At 42.8% G+C, this 17,504-nt stretch overlaps 1 protein-coding gene across 1 annotated transcript in view; it reads left to right on the top strand.

Moving 5' to 3' along the window:
• Positions 1-17,504, top strand: part of TMEFF2 (transmembrane protein with EGF like and two follistatin like domains 2) — an 866,447-nt gene that overhangs the window by 219,874 nt on the left and 629,069 nt on the right. The window lies entirely within an intron of this gene.

The raw sequence follows: 17,504 nt of genomic DNA, 5'->3' as shown, positions 1-17,504 counted from the left end.
GACCTCAGGGTGTGCACTTTGGTAGAGTATAGGAAGTTGAAGAGAGTCCTACAGAATGTATCTGCAGATGGAAGTAAAGGTTGGCACTCCTGGCTATCTGAATATAAATTTTAAGGTGGTATGGGGTCTAAAGTGTATACAAATCTGGACCAACACCGTGAACCAAATAAGGATTTATTATCGAAATGGTCGGGTATACTTGAATCAGAGATGTCTGAGGACAGATGGAGAAATGTATGCAAAAATGTAGTTCCTGACATCTTTAAATCTGGGAGAGCAAAACCGTCAAATTAAAATTCTAAATAGAGTTTTTTGGATGCCCCAAATACTTCATGCAAGGGGTATGGTTGATTTGGATGCATGTTGGAGATGTAAACATGATGAGGGTTCTTTTGAGCACATGATTTGGGACTGTTACGAGCTGAGATTGTTCTGGATGAAGGTCTCAATAAAGATGAATGAGATCCTGATGTTGCAAGAAGAGTTCGATTATAGTACTGTTATCTTGGGTGAGGGCGACATGGTGAAAGAACTTACCCACAGAGCTGTTGGTTTTTCAGGGCTGCGAACTCTGCAAAGAAAGTCATTTTGAGGAAATGGAAGAGTGTAGAGAGGCCAGCATTCTCAGAATGGATGGAGGATTTGAAACATGTTTCCAGATTTGAGAAGATAATTCTTCGAATAGATAAGTAGATGAACTTGTTTGATCAAATGTGGGGTAGATTTTTAGAATTGTGTGATTGATGTCTCTTAATTGATTCCGGTTGAATACCTTTGATGAAATTGTAAATTTCACTTTTGGTGAGGGTGGTGGGAGTTGAGGGCTCGAATGTGATGATTTGTTGTATTGCTATTATTGTTTTTGTATTTTGCGCTTTGCAATTAAAAAACAGTAAAATGTGAAGTGACTTCAGTACCTCTTGATGCCTTGCAATATATATTACTTATCCACATAATGGCTAGTTACATAGGGGGCAGGGGAAGTTGGGCAATGCCAGTAGATATTATTGCTATAATCAACATTAAGGTTACTCGTGAACATAATGTTGGATTATTTATAAATAGTTGTAATATAATCTATAGTGGTATTTAGTAGCAACATTCTACCATTTTGGTGGCCTCAATGCATGATGCCTTCAGGAAAAGAGTGGTTTGTATTTGCTAATGGGATAGAGGGCGAGGCAGATGCAAAGCCTATGGTGTTGTTTTGTGCAAGCTGGATGTACCCAAATTCGTGTGTGCCATATGGATCCATGGTTATGGCCGAGACACTTATGTTTATCCAGATATGAGAGCTGACCTAATAAGTTACAGCACAGCAAATCTAGGATATATGCTAATGTTGGGATGTGTGATAGAGGTAAGGAAGTGAGCTTTGTCATAGCTTCATTAATGATGATGCAGTTACTGATAGTCATTAGGTCACTGTGTGCATGGGTTTATGTGTGTAGTGTCTATTAGCTGCGAAGAAGAAGTGCATAAACACACTAGTTGTACATGAAGTGGTGATCATTGGATTTGGAATGTCTACACCATTAAGGTCATTTGGTCACCGATCCACAGGAGTGTGACTCCAATAACCTTTTTAAAGAGTTGCAAATGGGTTTTGTGTATGTTTGTATGACTTGGGGTACTGGGGAGAGGGAGGCTCCCTAATGTTAAAATCACAATGAATCTGCTTATGGTATTTCTGGACTTCTGCACTTTGCAATTCTAGTAATGACTCTGATATAGCCAGTTTCCCAACATAATCCACACAATTAATACAATAAAGGTTAGATATATATTTTCCCATGATTTAGATGACATACTCAACTTGGCTAATAGGTATTCTATGTTGAAGCCACGCAACACTATTTTGCAAATTAAGTGTTTTTTCAACAATGATTTAACTTTTCCCAGCTTTTAAGTTGGGCTTCTCATTTCCTATGTTGGGTGAGTTTGGTGAATCTGTATGCATACCGTTTATACGGCTACTATCACTACTGCTATCACTCCCTGCCCTTCTACCTTATTACTATCCTACTACAACTACCAAGACTACTACTACTACTATCTAATTTCTTCTGGACAATGATCATGGACAAACAAAAGAATGAGTGACTACCAGAAGCACACTCACCACTGGATGAAAGGTCACTCACTACCTATGCCAGACTGATTCTCAATTGGATAATGGAGGGTAGCACAAGGGCACTGTGCTGGTCTTGGAAGCAAGACCACGCTGAGCAATAGTTTTGAATCCCAGATCCGCACTTAGAAACCGAGCTAAGGTGCGGTATTAGGCGCGTTATAACAAAGAAATGAATTAATATTAAATAAAAAATAAACTGGTGACAAGGGCTTCCATCCCTTTAGTCTACCCACCAGGATGAAAACAATAGGACATTTATACATTGTTGCTTATACTACTGGAACTTCATCCACATAGGAGACTAACAAAAAGTATTTGCAATAACTCTGCTAGAGCCCACAACCTGGCTATGTTTGAATTTAAGAAAACACACTGCAGCATCTTTGAAAGCACTGCATTGGCTAAAGAATGAGCAGTTCATCAAATAATATTTGCTTACAGCAAAGGCTCACATGGCATAACTTGAAGGACCACAGGTCAAGCTAATGTAATTCAATCTGCCAAGAACAATTTAGGGGAAGCAATACATAGGGCTACTACCATCGGGGTTCAAGGACTCCATATTTGCAACCTATTGGTAACCCAAGTATGGTCTTTGCAAGAATTATTGCTTTCAAGGCAGCATTGATAAGGTTGCTGATCAAAGAAGCGTGTGCTTGACCACCTAAGAGTATTGGAGCATGCCTGCCTCGGGGGAGGGGGCGATTGGGCGGGTGCAGGGGCTTTTAGAATTCGGTAATCACCAGCCTAGAAACATGTAACACCCAAACGAAATTAGGACGGATGTTTGTTGAAGTTGCATTCCAAATACTCCATGCAACACTATCAGCACTGCTTTTAGCGAAATGAAAATACAGCCGGAGACAATATATTGTTTCAATTAGAAAACATCTATAATCAATATTATGGAATAGCCAAAGATGTACTATCTTTTTTGGAATGATGATAATGTATTGTACATTATCGCTGGGAGAGAGTCCTTCTTATGGAACCCGATGGGCAGACAATGGAATTTCCAGTCCACCTTACAGTTGCCACACACACACACACGCGCGCGCGTTGTATTCATGTTGATAATTACTCCTGGGTTGTAGACAACTAACACAGCATAAGCAGCGTAATACAAAACCTGAGTTTGAGATGGCGATGCAAATTACTTCATTGCAACTTTGTGCGCCACTGTTTATTAGGCGCTGTTAATTTTCTTTAATGAAAGATGTTCTCGAAGGTTCGTGCTGCACAGTAGGACGGACCCCAGAATCTGCAAGAACAGGTGGCATCATAATTATCTTTTGAAACTCACTGGTCATAGGGTCCACCGGTGAGTTGTGTGCACCAACAGATTGACAAGGGTGGAGCCGGGGGCTGTCGCGCCCCCTCCCCCACAAACTTGCACGGAATCCGGGGATGAAAGGATATTTTCTCCTAATGAGCTGCTTCTTGCAGAAGGGATAATAGCTGTCACTAGCAGCAACTGCTATGAATAAAAATGCACGATGCCTGCGCCTGTGCTAGCTTTATCTGGCAAGTTAGCAAAAAAATGCAATTAGATCCTCTTCTCAGAGGAATCATGAAAAATGTATGAGCTTAGATTTGTGCCTAGCGTTAAGCAACATTTTGGCAATGGTTCGGATGATAAAATACGTTTTTTGTCATTATTTATATAAAAGGTCGAATGCACTTTTACTTTTTTTGGATCTGTGTGTGTTTTGTGCGTATTTGTGTTTTGTGTTATTTGATTGTGTGTTTGAATAATTCAAGCATATTCCACATAGTTTCCACTGCATAATGAAGGATTGGCTATGTCAGAAGGGCTTTTTCATGAGCTGTCTACTGGTATTCTCTGTGATATAGTTAGATAGATAGAGAGTGAAGTCTTTGTAACTTACTTCCTGTGCCACCCACAAAGGAAATTCTGCCGGAAGTGAATGCCAAATTCTGTATTCTGCACACAGAGGGCTGTGCATGGGCTGCAGAGGTGCACACAGTGTGAGGCCTTTTGGGGAGGAGGCGGGGCATGCAAAGCAAGGAAAGTGACCTACCTAATATGCAGGTAAGGGGGGGGGTGGACAGTTTTTGGGGAAGCCTGTGGTGGGAGAGGCAGGCATGATTGGAGGGATTCTTTGGGAATATAGCCAGCTGGAGGGCTGGATAGTTTCGGGTGGGACACTTCAAAAATGGAAAGTGGTGGTTGCAGGTTTTAAGGCCAAAAAGCAAAGGTGGTGGTTAGGAGAAAAGACAGAAGTGCCAGGAAAGCGACCAGGGGACAACAGGCAGGTGGTGTAATGAAAGCAGCATTGTGGGATTGGTGCCAATGTTATGTGGCTTGTAGCAAGCGACAGCCTTACATAGAAACAGATTCGTAGATAGATAGATAGATAGATAGATAGATAGATAGATAGATAGATAGATAGATAGATAGATAGATAGATTGGTCGATATAGCATTCTGTTTCCCTGTACAACTAATTGCTTTTGCAGTGACCCAGATTTTGTTGTACATTTTAATTGTGCACTGTTTAAGGAAGTGCATACCTACCTCATCTTATCAATAAATAGTTTCTCCCTAAACTTTGTTCCATTTTATCTGTAGTTATGTGCATATGTGTCTTTTGACTTTGAGATTCATCAGTGGGTGCTTTTGCTTGATGTATAAAATGTCCCTCATTGCCACCATGGATAAATGTGGACAATAGGATACACCTTTCTAACAGAACAATGGGCACGGTAAAGTATAAACATTGCTAAATTGTATTTATTTATTAATGTATTTATTTACAGGAGGAACAGTGCTCTTTTGATCCCAAAAGACTGTACAATAGATAGGAAATCAAATTTGATGTTCACTTACTGGGGCCTGGGGCCTCAATACCTTCAACTCTCTCTCCCTAAATATCTTTCTTCTCGAGCTCTCTGTTCATCCGCCTCCAACTCCCTCAAGGTCAGTTGCTTCTCCAAGCAGCGAGTTGGTGGTAGATCTCTTTCTTCGGCTGGTGCTTCCCTCTGGACCAGCCTCCCTGCCTCCCTTAAACTTGAGGAGAACCATCTCCGGTTCCGGAAGCACCTCAAAACCTTTCTCTTTGCTTCTACTTTTTCGCCTCCTCTACTCTGCTGACACTTGTATGTAGGCACGTTAGAAATGCCATATCATATATCATATCAAGCAGTGAGCTTCTAACAATGGGGTGAGTTTAAGGGACATTCTGACCAGGTTTTCGAGGGTAGCAAATGGAACAGTCAACAGGGACAATACATATGTCGACATACATAGACTTAGGACAACCAACATTGAACATTTTTTGTGCAGATGGCAGCACGGTCATCTGTGCTCAGGATGTGACCATGATGGGTGAAGTGCTGTAGAGAGGGCAGAGGAAGTAAGGGATAGAGTCAGGTTAGAATAAATATTAGCTAGCAGGCAGATAGCACATAGGTTAAAAGAGTAACTCAGAGGCGAGGAGGTAGACTTTTAGTTTGGTTTAGTTTTGTGGACTGTTTCTTGGATGCCCCAGGTAAGAGAATTCCATGCAAGTGGAGCAAGAATAGAAAAGGATTAAGTGAGAGGAAGGAAAGGGAGTGTGCGAGGTGCCACAATGGTAGTTGACGAGGCAGAGCGTAGATTACGAGAAGGCTTGTAGAGTTGGATAGAAGATTGCTACAGTGTTACTTTAACATGGATAGATTTGTGAACCAGGAGAAGAAATGTAACTCTGGCTCTGTTTTGCATCGTCAGCCATCCAGCCTGGTAACAGTACGAGGAAGTAAGTATGACGTGATGTTGTTCAAAGAGAGTCCTGTTATCAACGTGAATGATCTTGTCGAGAGGACAGAAAGCATTGTTGGGGAGACTAAAGAGAATGCTGGCACAGTAGTCTAGTTTAGAGAAGACAAAATTGGTTAAGACATGCTTGGAGGTGTTGAAAGGAAAGAGGTGCCTGATTTTCCTAATATATACGAGGTTGCGGTGAGCTGCTGTTCCAGTTTTGGAGATGAAAGCAGAGAAGGTCTGAGAAGGGTCATAGATGATGGTGAGGTTCCTAGCAGACCAAGAATAGGGGAGAGTGTCAGGTGGGAACTCAAAGGCAGAGGAAGAGATGAGAGAGAGCTTTTGTTGGGGAGGAAGAGCACCTCTGTTTTGGTAGAGTTTAACATCAGAGAGTGCAAAGTCATCCAATATTTAATGGCATAGAGACAGTTGGAAACATTGCTAGAGTGATCAGAGGAGAGTTCAGGAAAAGAGAAAAAGATTTTAGGGTCGTCCACAAAGAGTTGGTTTGAGAACCCAAAGGAAGAGGTGAGTGCCCCAAAAGCAGAGGTGTAGTGTAAAGAGGAGCAGACACAAGACAGAGCCTTGTGGAACACCAGCGTGAGTTGAGAGGTGTTGTTGCTCCGGGAGGCAGAGAATTGGTTAAGTGCACGTTAGGATTCAGACCAGGTATCCCAGGAAGAAAGAGAGTCTTAAGAAGATGAGACTGATCAACAGTGTAACAGACAGCTGACATGTCAAGGAGAATTAGAATAGTGGATAGGTTGGAGTGCTTAGCTGAGGTGATGAAGTTGGAAATATTCATAAGAGCAGTTTCCGTGGAGTGACAGGAGCAGAAACCTGCTTGTAGGGGGTCTCAAAGGTTGTGGATGCCTAAGAAATTGGTAGGACAGTTGAAAACAAACCTTTCAAGCACTTTAGAGTACTGCAGAAGGAGAGACACAGGATGAAAGTTATCTGGTAAGTTTGGGCTAGCCCCTTGCTTTTTTACGAGAGGGATGCCTGTGGCTGTTTTGCAAACAGAGGGAAAGCAAGCTTAGTCGAAGGACAGGTTGAAGAGTTCAGCGAGCTGTGATGCCACTAAAGGGGCAATAGATTTGACCAACTGAGGAGCAAGAGGGGTTAGCCTTCATCAGTAGAGATAGCACTTCTCCCATATTAGTGTGACTAAAGTGGGAGATAGAGTCAGAGGATGATTGTAGAGCAAGCAGACTGTAACATGTAGAGTCAGAGGATGATTGTAGAGCAAGCAGACTGTAAAATGTAGGGAGAAGGAGTGTGAGGAAGGTCAGGAGAGAGTCTCTAATTTTAGAAATGTTTGCAGCAAAGTGTTCAGTTAGGCCATTAGCTGTGAGAGTGGGTTTGATAGTCATAGACTTAGGAGGAGAGAGGAGTGAGTTTAGGGTGCTCTGTAGCCTGTGAGGATGGTTGGAGTGAGAGTCAATGAGGGTTAGGTAGAATTCCCTTTCTTGCTCTATCAAGAGTGGACTTGAGAGAGTTCAGGCCAAAGAGGTAGAGTTTCATGTCCTCATGCAAGTGGATACGCCTCCATTTATGCAGCAGCCAACACATGTCTACGCAGAGAGAGTGTATGAATGGGGTGATCCATGGTGCTGGATACTGAGACTAGAGAAAGCAGTGTTGATGGAAGTGGCATCGGGTGTGAAGGAGAAGAGTAGAGAAAAAGTGTGGAATGGCGGAAGGTTTACATTTCCTTTTATTAATAGGTGAAGAAAGTGGTGAGGAAAGGAGATAGTGGTGGACACAATTGAATGATCAGATATGGATGTTGTGGCAGTGGTATTCATGGCTGAGAAAGAGGTGGAGATGAATAAGAGATCCAAAGAGTTACACCGTGTGTGAGTAAGTAGGATATGGATATGTTATGGTATGTTGATTTATATCACACACCACTACCACCAATGGGCAGACTCCAGGTGCTTGCATGGCTTTGCAAGAGAGGGGGTTTAGTGAGGATAGGATGGGAAAATAGGTTCAGAGGCAGGAGGAACTGGCGTCTGGGAGTGTTGTTTTGCATGTGGGAGTTGGTGCGGGAGGCCCCGTGGATTGTAACCATATGGGTAAGACTCACTGCCTCAGGTGTGTGCTAGTGTTTGCATTGGCGTTAGTGTGCTGTGTGATGTTAGGGCGGGTTGTGGTTGTGTGCACTGGTTGGATTGTGTCCATAAGGGATCCAGAGTCACAGGTGGCTGTTACTGTATGACTATCTGTTGTCTTGGTGTGTACTTGGTGTCATTGACGGTTATATGGACTATGTGGTGGGTGGTTCACTCTAGTTGTTGTTCAAGAATCTCAGAGTTATGGTTGGGTGGGTACATTGAATTGATTCTTGGTGCGTTTATGTTTAGTGTGGATAGCCTGAGGTCTACTGTAGTGGCGTTGGTTATGTTGGAGGAGTAGGAAGGGGAACTGGGTTAGTAAGTCAGTCCGTTTGGTGGAGCCTCTGGTGTGACTCTTTGGTATCTACCCATTTTCTTGGTTGAGTTTGGCGGCCCATCTCGTCCCCTCTCCAGTTGTTTGTCTGTGATGTTATTGCTGCCAGTGTACCTTTGTGGTTGTCATTGGGCCTCATTACGACCCTGGCGGAGAACCATGGTGCAATTTGCACCATGGTCCATGGCGCAGAGCTGCCAACTCCGCCATGGGGGTTGGCGGACTTACCGCCCCATTCCGACCTTGGCGGGGCGGTAAGTCCCCAATCCCCATTTACCCTTCCCCATTCCCATTTTTGCCCCATAGGGTATAATGGGAGTGGGGAAGGCGTTAATTACGCCACCGTAAATTACGGTGGCGTAATTAACGACAAGTCCCGTAGCGCCATGGATTTTTCCGCCTGCAAAAAGCAGGCGTAAAAATCACCATGGCGCTACGGGAACTCGTAGTCGGGCGGAAAGGTACGCCATGGGTTACGCCGGCGTAAACCCCTTTCCGCCAGGGTCGTAATGAGGGCCATTGTCTGTTGAATAACCAGGTTTTGAGTAATTTTCTGAAGGTGATGTGGTCTTCTAAGGTTCTAATATCTTTGGGCATGGTGTTCCAGAGGTTTGCAATTAGGCATGAGAAGGATGTTCTGCCGAATTTCCTTTTTTCGTATTTTATGTCTCTATTTGTAGGTCGTTGCTGTGTCTTAGGTCCCCTCTTGGGTAGTACCGGCTGATCTTGTCTTGGAGGAATTCAGCTCCTTGTCTATGCAAAGGCTTTGTGGGAAATGCAGAGTGCGTTGAATTTAGTGTGTTTTTTACTGGTAACCAGTGTAGGCTTTTCAATGCTGGAGTGATGTGTTCCTGTCTATTAAGTCTTAATAGGATCCTGGCTGCTCTACTTTTCACCCTTTGGAGTTTTTTGATGTGTCTTTCTGGCATTCCTAGGTAGAGGCTGTTGGCGTAGTCAATTCTTGTGAGTATCAGGTATATGATTTTGAGGGTTCTGTGAGGGAAGGAGAAGTAGGGCAGTAATCCTCTCAGCAGTCTTAGGCAGAAGAAGCATTTTTCAGCAAATGCATTGACTCGCGGTTCCAGGGATAGCCTGTTGTCCATGAGTATTCCTAGGTTATTGACTACGTCGGTAGTCTTCGGTTGTGTTCCCCTGCCGGCCAGCCAGTCCAGTTGCGGGTTGCCTGCGTCGACTTCTGCGGGTGAGAGCATTTTGTTCAATTTTTGCCAGGTCCAGTTTAAGATTGTTAGTTGTCATCCAATTGTAGATGTCTGTGAATCAGTTGTTGAGGCCGTTATTTTGTTTCTGGGTTGTGGTTGTTTTCACAATCAGTTGTGTGTCATCTGCGTAGTTGTAGGTGGTCAGTCCATGGGTTCAAATGCTTTTCATCAGTGAGCAAATGAACATGTTGAAAAGCAGATGATAGAGTGGAGAGAGTGGTCACTAAGAAAATACTGAAGTTTAGATTTCTGAGAAGTGGTTGTAGAGGGAACGTTAAAGTCATCTAAGAGAATGAGGTGATATTTAGTGGAACGATAATCAAGGAGATTCCCAAGATCATCCAAGAAGGCTCCAGTGGGACCAGGAGGGCGATAGGTGCAAATCATGTGAACCGAGAGAGGCAGAACAAAAGTAGATATGGTGAATTCTAAAGAGGTAGGACAGGATATGGCATTTGAGATTTGTGAGGCATTGAGGCGGGAAGAGAGTAGGTGTATGACACCTCCACCTCTGCCAGTCAGTTGAGGAGAGTGAATTAGGATAGTTTGGAGTCATGTAGGACTGCCAGTGTGGTAGTATAAGATGAAGAAATATAGGTTTCAGTCATAGCGAGAAAGTCTAGGGGAGTAGTATTTGAGTGAAAGTAGTCAGTGATAAAGTTGTGTTGCATACAGACTGAGCATTGTAGAGTGCAATGTTTGTTTTATGAGGTAAGGAAGAGTATAGAACTTAAATCTCAGAGGAAGAGAGGTGAGGTGGATAAGTGTTAGAGGAGGTATGGTTAGCTTGTCTGCTTTGTTTGTTGGAAGGAGGTTGAAGGGAGATGCAGTAGAGGTAGAGTTTTACTATAGGGATATGTAAAAAGGAAGTTATAGTGTGATTGGAGAACATGTAGGTAGATGTGAGAAGGAGGAGCAGCATGGAGAGCAATAGTGGATGCATTATAGGTGAGTAGCACAGTGTAGAGAGACAGTACAGTTATTTGGAAGCTTGGGGTACTCTCAGGTGCAACAGGGAGAGGGCAAAAGCAAAGACGTATCAGCTAAGAGTCAAAGGGGCTGGTAAATGGCTGGTTTTCACCCTTCACTCTCCCTCCATTAACTGAAACGCCCCTGGCTGGATGCCCCTTGGGAGTTCAGATAGGATGACACATGCTCTTGTCACCTGATCGCCTAGTCCATCAGTGGTTGGTTGCTCTTATATTGTCCTTGGTGCTTCTGGGATGAGGCGATTTCTTCCTGATTGGTGTTCCCAGAGGAGCCTCTTGTGGCCTTCGCCTGGAGATGGGATTGATCCATGATGGCCACAGGAAGTGATATCACTGATCCAAGATGGCCACAGGACGTCATGTCACCAATTCAAGAAGGCCACTGGAAGTGATGTCACTATCACTAATCCCAGATGTCCATTGGCAATGAAGTCCTAAACAATCCAGCAGATTATCTGGAGCATTTCAAGCAAAGCCAATATATTTCTGTAAGGCAGTGGTGTGGGTAGCAATGCAAAATGCTTCTTTACATTATGACTGACAGTCACATGCTGTTGCAAACACCCTTAATCAGTGAAGACTTGTGCAATTGAAAGACACAGTTTTAAAGTTATGGGCAGAATGAATACTAACACATAGATGCACACAAAACAGTGTCTTATCGAAGACCATGACTGCCAGGCATGATATGCATACAGAACTCACTGCACCATGAGCATTTAAATATTCACTTTAATGCAACTGACATGAGCACCTGGTAGATAGATAGGGATGCAAGAGACAGCCTAAAGAGAGTCATGCAGACAAGAGAAGAATCATACTGAAACAAATGTCGAGACGCAGCGGGGAATGCTTCCTGGTCATTGACTAGTGTGATGTTACCCAATAAGGAGCACCAGTCATAGGCATGAGATCAGATGGAAAATATGTGGCACTCTCACATAGAAGCATGAAAAAAGCATGAACAAAGCATCAGCACCAATACTGGAATTGGACAGAGAGGTGTTTCAACAGATATCTGCAACCTGACACATTCTCACAACACTCTTCTTCATCCTCCTGGCACTGCAATGTTTTCCGGGGTCTTGGAGAATGTACTGGACTTCTGAAGACTGCATACTCTAAATCTGTCTTACATTAGTGCCCCTCCCATCATAGATGCTGACATAACCCTGTAGATCCTACTCAACAGGTGGGGATTGCAAGTCTCCAAATAAGTTTTATTCTGTCCTTTTCAGGCTTTCAAATGCAGAGCTAAGAGACAATTTAGTTTGCAGTGCTACTTCATCTCACTCACTCACTCACTCACTCACTCACTCACTCACTCACTCACTCACTCACTCACTCATTCAGTTGCTGTGTGATCTGGAAACCTCACTCAGATCCTATGTTGATGTGTTTACAATTTCGAATACCCTAAATTCAGAACTAATAAAAAAGGGGTGAATAAATAATCTGTATAATTCATACAGAGGCAGGTGAATGAATATCTGTGGGTATTACAATTATGCGTTTCATGTACTGATGGATGAATGCATAATTATTAATTACACAGACTGTTCACAGTATCAATACCCATAATGCAAACAATGGTATTCCACCCAGTAACATTTGAGTGTGGATGAATAATTCACAATCCAATGTAAAGTTATAAAAACGTAAACACAACCCATATTTCCATAGTATATGTGTTGCTGAATTTATTTCTTTTCATAAAATGCTTCGCTTATGTATCGATCAGTGCTTGATTGGAGTCAGTCGCATGCCAGGCATTGGTGGCAAATAACAGAAACTGACTTCTCCCTTTGGCCTTTAGTTGACACAGCCTAGATTTCAACATAGCCCAGCACACTGCCGGTCCTAAGACCATACATCGTTTTACTACTCAGCTAGCTGCTAAATTATATCTATATACATTACAGCTTTATACTACTATAAGTGGTCCTTGGGCAGCACTATATCTTGAGTAGTCATATCTGGAAAAATAGTAAAAGTCAAAATTTGGAAGTAATCTATATGAAGTGATTTAAAGGTCAACCAACAAGCCCTGCCTTTAAACAGTCTAGGGACCATCCCCTCAAAAGCTAAAGCAAATGAAAGGTCAATACAACACTGTTTACTAGCTGCCTGAGAAAGAAAAGCAATCTTCTTGGTTTTGACTTCTCAATATATTCCAAGCTGAGTCCCCCCCCCTAGTAACAGTCCAAGTTCTTGAAAAGTAGAGACATGTGCCTGTAATTGAGGGCTTCTCTTAGCTGATGCGACTCACAAGGGCAATCTACTTCAATAGGACTGCTCAAATCTCCAGTTACCGAGAAGACAGCACCACCAGGAATATTATAGGCAAATCTGCAAAGGTTATTATTTTTGTATTTATTCCGTGTTTTGTGCTGAGTACAGTGTGGAAAGAATGTAGAGGGATGATAAAAAGCACAGCAAGATAGAACACATGAACTGTAAGAGCGTAACAGGACTAAAAATAGAATAGTCCACTCCATACCTAGAATATATAAAAACAAAATTGAACAAGTGCTTATGAAAAGTCAAGTCTGAGCGTTGGTTCATGAACATGCGAGATGAAGTTCAGCCCGGGAACCCCTGCTTGAGCAGAAGTGTTTTAAGTCCTCACTGAACTTAAGATGCTTGAGTTCGAGGGCTATGGCATTGCAGAGACCTGGGCCAAGTACTGTGTTTTCTGTTCTGAATATGTTCCTTTTGAAGGGCCAGGGGGTCATTGGCTGGGGTGGATCTGGACAGGCTACGCTTGGTGAGCCAATTGGATAGATATTTAGGTTCTAGGTTTCAAGCTGCTTTTTTAACAAAACAAAGGGCTTTAGACTTTTTTCTTGGTCGAGGGGGAAGCAACTGCTGTTTTCTTTAAAGATCGAAACATATGATCGATTTGATTGAAGCCAAACACTCTCTGCACTACCCTATTTTGTTTGGGATCAAACCAAGCGATCCCCTTCTTGGGAGGCCTAATTCAAGAATTTTGCAAAATTCCAGCTTGGAAGTAATCAATACCTGAATTAGTTGAAATTTGTAGAACAATAAAGACTGGCTGGCCTAAGCTCCTTCACAAATCTAATAGACATAAGTAGACTGGGCCTCATTATGCGTTTGGTTACGTGGTAAAAAAGTGGCAGTAAAACCATTAAAGTGTGCAGTTTTTATAACAGACATTTTACGTAAAATGCACATATAACGTAAATCTTATAACGAAAATCATAACGAAAATGCATGTGAAGGTGGGGTAAAGGGTTGCATCTTGTGGGGAAAGGGTTGGGTGGGTTTTTAGGGGTGGGAAGTGGAGGTTTGTGGGGGGGAGGGATCCCAAAATAGAAAAAAATGTATTGTTATGTTATGTCGTTATAAAATATTCATTATATGTGCTTTCGTTATAGAATTAGTCATTATAAAGACATGTAATCAACCGTTAGCACCACTTTTTTCAGAATTACTGAACATTCCTCCCTTCCCCCCATGTCGAGTCTGGCGGTAAAGTGGAGGGTTCACCTCCAGCAAAAATGATGGAAATCGGTTGATTTGCCCCACAGTATTAATGCTACCGCTAAATATGCCAATAAGAGTTCTATGGACTCCAAAAATCACACTTTTCATCACATATGGGTGGCCTTGGCCTACACAAGAGCAGCCATTTCATCTTGGTGACAGTCACCGCAAGAGCAGCAGCAGGTGAGTCTGGAGCAGAGTGAGTATGTGTGGGTGTGCGATGTTCTGCTTTGTGCCTGTATTAAACTAAATTATATTATCTATGTCCAGCCCTGTTTTGGAGTGCTACACTGATTTGTCATGTTTTAAGCTGTAGGAAGATGTTTGTAAGATCTGCTGGGATCAAAGTGTTATTTTCGCAAAGCAAAATGCATGTTAACTAGAATCTACCAGCGGGCTACTGTTCATACTCATTCACTCCTTTTGGGGAGGGCAGGTTTATATGATGACAGTTTCCTTTTATACCAGCTGGTTTGGTCATGTTATATTATGTTGTTGTTTCATTATAATGTATTGCATTAAATGTCTAATTTTCAAGTGCTTTTGAAACAGCCATAAGACAGCAGGTAGCAAACCCATAAACACGCAAAAACACACCCAGAAGGTAGACCTGGAAATATAATCTGTTATCTAGACCATACACCCCTATTTGCGCAATCTGAATGATACCTGGCCTAGTAAGATCGTTGTTTGTCCTCCCTTTGTCCCCCCGCCTCATCACGCCTTGAAACACTTGTGTATAGGCACATTATAAATACCATATCATATCATATCATATTTTGACGTAACTTTCGGAAGATGCCCTCTATTAACAGTACACAGTAACTACAGCCCACGGTGAAAAGGCTAGTCAAAGGCAGGATCATGTAAATTAACTCCCATAAGCGCCCAGCCTCATTTTATGAGGATTCCTGCCTCACACACTAATATAACCATTACCTTAAACACCCTAGCCGGACTCAGGAACCTCCAGGAAGGCCAGATTGGGCTTCTGCTCTCAAGGAAGCCATGTTTGATATCCCATTCTCAGATAAATATACCCATATTTTCCTTCCAGCTTTCCCATATATAGAATCTGGCCGTTTGTGGCTGTTTGGAGCTTTGGGAAGTAAGTAGAGGTGCTTTGCATGTTGTGTTTTCTTGGGCATAGTTGTATGCATGTCGTGGCTCACCATGACATTTTGGAAGGCTCAAAGTCTATCCATAAGCACTTTGCACAAAAGACAAAAGTTTTAGTAGCCATGACATAAATGAGGAAACCAAAACATGTGAGATGTAAATGCTCACTTTTCAGGGAGCGTTTGCAAATTTGACAAATTCGGATTTCTGACATACAACCCCAACAAAATGTTATTGGTGGTTTAGGGAAGTAGGTGTAAGGGCTTTGCCACATGTGTTTTCTTGGACATGACCTCAAGACGCCCAGGGTCACCATGCAGTGAGTAATTGCCAGCCATCCCACCTTGCACAGAGAACACCTCCTCTCCAGCCATCTCTCCTCTTGGTGCAGCACCCCATAGAATGCAGCTGTGTCCCATGATACATGTGGTTCAATTGTACAAATAACTAATCAACTTTTTCCTTCTGATGCCTTCCAGTGCATCTTCTCTATCACTCACCCTCATCCCAACTATCAGTTCTTCGTACCACTACTGAATGTTCTATCACACTCCTCCTTTGCCTATCTGACAGGTAAAGCACTTCAAAGCCATTAACTGACAGGAGGCACTATACAAAAGCAAGATACCATAACATGTCAACCCATATAATCCCATTGTAAGGCCACAGGATCAAATGAGAGTAGTGATCAACACGTTTGGCGGTAAATTGGTGGAATTACTGCCGATTTACTGCCAAACTCGTAATGAGACACACTGGGCCTCATTACAACTCTGGTGGTGGCCGTGCCATTAAAAACGACACGGCACTCGCGAATGGGCAAGAACTGGGTCATGCTGAACTTGGCAGACCCGATAATTGCACATTTGCGGGTGCCGGATTCAAGGGCGTCCCAATCCCCATTCTGCCCCATAAGGCTGAATGGGCATGGGGACGTCGGATTCACCGACCCATTCAGAGTTGTGCCGGTGTATCTGACATGCTGCGGGTGAAACGGCATCCGCGAGCAGAGCACGTAGTATGGCGGTCCGGGAACTACGGTACCGGCATGGTTACCGGTACTGTAGTTCCCGGACCGCCATGGTTGTAATGAGGCCCACTGTATTTTGGTCTATCTTTCGTGTTCTTTGTGGAGTGAAAAATCATTAAATTCACGCCACTGAGAATAGTGTGATTATGTAATAGTTTTTTTAATAAACAGTTTTCTAACATTGTATTAAAAAAGTGTTGTTTAGATAATAGGTTTAGTCTCACCATCCTTCATTTGTGTACTTTTACTCCCTTTTCCAAAATAAATAACAATAGCTCGACAGATCTTCAATCTTGCCTCTGCATGATTGGACCAGGTAACCTCTAGAATCACAGCCCACACATTAACTATGGTACCCTGGGTTCTTTCATCCATAATAGATGTGATAACCTGCTAAAAGTAGGTCACTCAGGAGAACACCTCGATGGAAGTCTGTTGATACTTCAATCAATATATTGCTAAAAGATTATGTGCTCCTCAAAGCTGCCACATTGTTAGTATGTTGGGTTTGTCTTACAGTTTCCTGAAGGACTTGTTGTGTCTTACAGTGTATGAGAGCAAATATGCAACTAATCCAAAGACAAGTGAAGAACACTGTGCGCCTAACAACTAAAAGAATGCAGGTCCTTAGTGGCCTATATTTCTGAGATGTTCATTGTCTAAAGATGTTCAAATGCACATGAGAAGGATGGACATTAAAAAAACAATATTCATTCATGTTGCCTATCAAAATACAAATGCAAATGTAGTCCCATCCGAACACATTGTCAAATAAAACAGCCTCACAATGATACTTTACTCTTCTTTGAAATACCTGCTGCACCACATTAAATCAGTGAAAACTGACACCATAAAAACAATGTGATAGCAGCTACCTATCAACTGCCCCTCATATATCTGTTGTGAGTCAATAAAAACATACAGTAATATATCGGGCATAATTCCTAATGGCCAATCCTTCTACATTTCTTCTGCTTTCTCTCCCCCTCTCCCCTGCTAAATTCCTGACTGAAATTGCACTGAATCTGCAACTGGGCCACTCTCACCGATCTCGGCCCTTGGCCCAGCCACTCTCCCCTTGCACTGCCTCCCAGGAAACCCCTGCACTGCGGCACTGTCTCTGTATCCCTACAGCCCCCCCCTTCCCAGCACTTGTCTGCACTTACCTTGCACTTGCCACCAGTTGGCCCTTATCATTATTTATCTTGTTATTCTACTTCCCCTGTACTGCACTTTCCCCTCTCCCTTTCCCTTGCACTTTTCCCCTTCCCATCTACCCT

This window comes from Ambystoma mexicanum, chromosome 9 (assembly GCF_040938575.1).
Source record: "Ambystoma mexicanum isolate Mex_15411 chromosome 9, UKY_AmexF1_1, whole genome shotgun sequence".
NCBI classification, from domain to species: domain Eukaryota; kingdom Metazoa; phylum Chordata; class Amphibia; order Caudata; family Ambystomatidae; genus Ambystoma; species Ambystoma mexicanum.
The sequence above is the reverse complement of the archived record's forward strand: the minus strand, read 5'-3'. Positions and strand labels throughout refer to the sequence as shown.